Consider the following 5,511-nt stretch of genomic DNA (forward strand, 5'->3'; position numbering starts at 1 on the left):
GCCCCATCTTCCTTCCGAGGAGTGGCTGGTGGGTTTGAACTGCCAGCCTTCTGGTTAGCAGTCAAGTGCCTTAGCCACTATGCTACCAGAGCTCCTAAGGAGTCCTGGTGGGGCAGTGGTTAAGTGCTTGACTACTAACAGAAATTTGGGGCTTCAAGTCACCACCTTCTGCAGGAGAAAGACGTGGCAGTCTGCTTCTGGAAAGATTTACAGTCTTGAAAACTCTTTTGGACAGTTTTACTCTGTTCTAGAGGGTCGCTATGAGTCGGCATCAACTTGGTGGCAAGGAGCTTAGTTTGGTTTTTGTTTTCAGCATCAATAGATACTTCTTGGTCAAATTAGTATAATTTCTTCAGGACTTGCAAAGTGATGATTTTCTAGTTTTTCATTCCTTCTACATTTATTTGATATGTCGAATTGTGTCGGGTTTTTCCTGGCTTTTTTTAAAAGTTTTATTTCTGATGCTCATGTTATCACAGTTTTAGGCAATGGACGTTCTTTCAAGCCTGACTGCTGTCTGCTTTTGACTTGACATCATTGATCTTTGAAAACTTCCTTGCACTTCATGTTTACCTTGTACCTTCCCTCCCAGAATGGAAATTGGTGTGACGTAGTGCCTAAGGCATTTGCCTGGGAACCAGAAGGCTGGTGGTTCAAACCTACCAGCCACTCTTTGGAAGGAAGTTTCGGCAATCTATTTCTGTAGTGATACCGCCTTGGAAACCCCAGGAGGGGTCACTGTGAGTCAGACCTGACCCGACAGCAGTGAGTTTGAGTTTGATTTTTTTGGATGGGTACCAAGTATTATCATTGCTCCAGGAATAACACTGTTTTGAGGCTTTTTAAATGGCAGAGCTAGTATTTTTAAAAGTCTGATTTCATATTGTTATTTCCAGTTTAAATGGTATGGTATTTTTATACAATTTCTTAGATCTTCATTTTATACTAAAAATCTTAAACTAACATAAGTACTTGTTTTCTTGCTTTATCATACGATATAAAGAAGGTGATTTCAAAATAACAGTACTAATGTTGGTGGAGGTTTCCTTTGGTGCTACAAAGGCTACTAGTGGAAGGTTGTCAGTCTGTACGCACCCAGAGGCCCGTTGGGAGATAGGCCTGACAATCTACTTCTGAAAATTCACAGCCTTGCAAACCCCATGGAGCAGTTCTACTCTGCACACATACATATGTGATCACCATGTGTGGGAACCAACTTGACTCCACAGCCACTGACAGACAACGTTAGTGGTAACCATGAAAATACTGAATCATGTTAAATATTTCTCTATAGCTGTTTTTGTCCTTCTCATGCATCCCACTAAAGAATGTAGTCCGGTACACTATTCTAAACTCATTTGAAGTAAATCTTTTTTTTTTTTTGAGGATTTGTTACTGTGTTTAACTTCATTTGTTTTCAAGTTAAGGGAGTGCTTTTTGAGTATGACTCTGATTTTTTAAAAATAAGTAATGCATTTTTAGATTTAAAAGTCAAAATTACACTTCAGAGCTGTCTAATCTCATTCTGCCCACCCATCACATTCTTCTTTGCTCCATGTGAGTTTAGCTTTTTGGTTTTTGTTAGTTTCTTATTTGTCCTTCAAGTAGGTTTTTTGTTCGGCCAGACTTGATAGCAGTGAGTTTTATCCCTCATAGGGTTGCCCTTAGTTGGAATCAACTCAATGGCAGTGGGTTTTTGGGTAAATCCCCCACTCTCACTAAACAAAAGGTAGTGTACCATATATGCTTTTCTATACCTCAGTTTCTTTACTTAACAGTGTGTCCTGGAGCTCCTACCCCTTCCCTTTTTTTTTTTTTAATTGTGGTAAAATATACATAATACAAAATTTTCCATTTTACTCACTTTCAAATGTATACTCCAGTGGCATTAATTAAATTCATCAATCACTATTTTTTCTGAAACATTTCTGTCACGCAAATGAAAAACTATACTTGTTAAGTCTGCTTCAGTAAAGATTTACAGCCCCCATCCTCCTGCCCCCCGCCCATACAAAAAAAAAAAAACCTCACTGCGGTCACCTCCACCAGCCCATGGTGATCACTAGTCAACATTTTGTCTGTGCTTTTATCCCAGAAATTTCATATAGATGGGATCAAGCAGTATTTGTCCTTTTGTGTCTGGATTATTTTACTTAGTTATGTTTTCAAAGTTCATGTCGAAACCTGGAAGTCACTTCTTACTCATTATCTTTTTTTTTTTTGGTGTTACTAACACTGCAAACCAAACCAGATCAAACCCTCTGCCATGGACTCTTGTGATTATCTTTACAGAAGCTGACTGCCACAACTTTCTCCTGCGGAGAGGCTGGTGACTTTGAACGGCTAACGTTTTGGTTAGCAGCCCAATGCCTTAATCACTAACATTGTACTAATGAATAATTTCATGTGTTTCATTTTGTATTTAAGCAAGAGTATCTCTAAAGTAGATTCTTACAACTCAACTTGCCCAAAGGCTAAGTGTTTGTACTTTTACTGGCAACATACAAGAGTGTCTTTTTCCTAGTACCTGGCTACAGAGTTTTAAAACTATAGAGTTGATTAGGACTCATAGAGACCCTTAGTGTTGAATACTTGATTTTTTGGTCAAAGGGATAAATGTGAATTCGTATCTCAATGTAGATTTAATTTATATCCCCTATTACAAGTCATGTTGAGTATCTTTTCATGTTTTTAAAGGTTTGTGTGCATTTATCTGGGAGCTATCTGTTCATTTCCACATTTTTCTACAGGGTTGTCTTTTCTTTTGTGATTTATTTGTATATTAGAATGGTTTGCCTCTGTGAAATGAGTTGCAGACTTTTTTCAAATTTTAATTTGTATTTTGACATTGCCTACAGTGGTGGTTTCTTTTTTTAAAACCATGCAGAATCAGGAGATTTTTATTTTTATGTAGTCAGTTATCAGTCTTTTTATTTAGCTTCATGGTCAGAAAGTCTCCCTACTCCAGGTTTCACAAATGTTTCCTTACAAGGTTATGGTTTTTATAGAATTTCATTATCACATTTTTAATCCATTTAGAATTTATCCTGGTATATGTTAGCAGATATTAATCTGGATTTTTCTTCTTCTAATTGGCTTCTGATACCATGTTTATTAAGTCTTACTTTTATTATCTTGAGATGTCACTTTTATCATATATTAAATTCCCATAGATATTGGAGTCTGTTTTTTGGACTTTATATTCTCATTTATCTTTCAGTTTATATTTATGTATCAGTATTTTATCATTTTAAATAACTGGTTCAGCTAGTCTCTTACTGCTCATCTTTTTTAGTTTTTGACCTATCTTTGATTGTTTGTTCTTCTGTGTAAACTTTAAAATCAGTTTGTCTAGTTCCAGGGAAAAAAATAATGGTATTTTTGTTGGGATTGCATTACATTTATAAAGTGATGTAGAAAGAAGGAGTATCTTTGTGATATTAAATACTCATATTTAATTGTATGATACTTATTTTATTTGTTCTAGTTGCCTTTTAGATCTGAAATGTTTTAAACTTTTCTTACTGCTTTAAACACAAGTTTGTTTTGTGCTCCTTCCCCCTGCCCACCCCCCATCCCCCACAAGCCATGGCCAGTAGCTGTAGAGGTTCCTGCTGTTGCGGCCCTCACTAACTGGCTGGCTGGTGGGAAGATAGTGAGTGGTTTACCGCTTTTCCACTCTTCAGGGCTCTCTTTACCTATCAGGCTCCCCAGTGGTTGCTCAGAGACTGCTGGCATCCAGAGAACAGCCAGTTACAAGTGCACATTTGCAAACCTGGAGGGGCCAGGTGCTACTGAGAGAGCAACTTCAAAATCCAATCCAAACCCAGTGCCATCAAGTAAGTCTATTTTAACTCCTAGTGACTCTACGGGACAAACTAGAACTTACCCCATAGGGTTTCGGTTTCCAAGGCCGTGAATCTTTACTGAAGCATACTACCTTTTCAGAGCAGCTTGTGAAGGGATTATTTGATACATGTATATATATGTATGTACTGAATAGGCGCTCTGGTGGCATACAAACATAATGTACTATGTATATAATACAGTGTTCCTGCGTGTAAATCACAGGATGTCCTATGTCTATGTCCTACACAGAACCTATTATGGATGGTAAGCCATGCATACCTGTATGTTGTTGTTGTTATTTACCATCGAGTCGGACCTGACTCAGAGTGACCCCTCCTTGGGTTTCCGAGGTGGTATCACTAAGGAAGTAGATTGCCCAACCTTCCTTCCAAGGAGTGGCTGGTGGCTTTGAACTGCCAGCCTTCTGCATACTTGTATAGTGTTTTCATTATCGTTTCCTATTCTGCAGTTACAATTTATGTTTTGTATTTGTTCTTTGAGTTACTAGAGCTTTCTGCTTTACAGGAAAGGAATGTTAATTTTTTACCTAATTTCATTGTTAATTCTGCTTATATTCTGGTCAAGGAATATAATTTTTATCTTTCTATTTTTTGGAATTTTTTGACATTTAATTTATGACCTAAAATAGAGTACTTATTTTACCTTACTTATTTTTTTTAGATAATTTGTGTTCTAATGTAATTTTTACCATTCTCCTATCTTAAATCGACGGGAGCTCTGGTGGGCATTTGACTGCTAATCAGAAGGCTGGTGTTCAAACCCACCAGCCATTCCTCGGAAGGTAGATTGGGCGATATACTTCTGCAGAGATCTTGCTTCGGAAACCCAAGGGGGGGGGGGTCGCTATAAGTTGGGATGACTCGACGGCAGTGGGTTTGGGTTTATTTATTTTTTTTAATCTTAAATTGAGATAGAGAATTGAATCTTATTAGTATGTTTAGTTTTTGGTTTCTGTTTTATGGATGCTGCTACTGTGGTATTAGATTCATAAATATTCATAGCTGTTTCATTTGCATGATGAAACATTATTTCCTCTTGTATCAAGTGCTCTTCTTTGTCTTGTTTAATGCTCTTTGACTTCATTGTTACCTAGTATAATGATTATGATCATAATCTGGACTTTCCTTTGGTTTGCATTGGTCTGATATATCTTTGCCCCAAATTTTTGTCTTTTACCTCTCCAAATCACTTTATGTGTGTCCTTTTATATGTAGCATTTTGTTGGGTTTTGTATGTTAGTCTGAAATTATTTTCATCTAATAACGTATTTTTAATTGTTGATGTTTTCATCTTAATATTGTTTTTGTATATTTGAAATTTAAAAAGAAAATTATCGTGGTTTGGGTGAAAGTTTACAGAGCAAATTCATTTTCGAAACATACAGCACTTCATACACATTTTGTTTCATGACCTTGATTACAATTGCCTCAATGCTCTCCTCCTACTTCCTCCCTGTAGTTACCTCTTCCCTGTGTCCTTCTTGCCTATATACATCCCAGCCCCCTGAACTATCTCCCTGTGCAAGTATTGCCCTTCTGTTCTCCCATGATTGATCGTTCTGAGGAGTGTGTATCTACCTGGAGTAAATGTTCATCCTCTATGTCTGTCTATTGTTTGACTGGAAGCCACAGTAGTGAGTTC

Source organism: Orycteropus afer, unplaced genomic scaffold (genome assembly GCF_000298275.1).
Source record: "Orycteropus afer afer isolate SDZICR_OR568_19922 unplaced genomic scaffold, OryAfe1.0 scaffold00476, whole genome shotgun sequence".
Lineage (NCBI taxonomy): Eukaryota > Metazoa > Chordata > Mammalia > Tubulidentata > Orycteropodidae > Orycteropus > Orycteropus afer.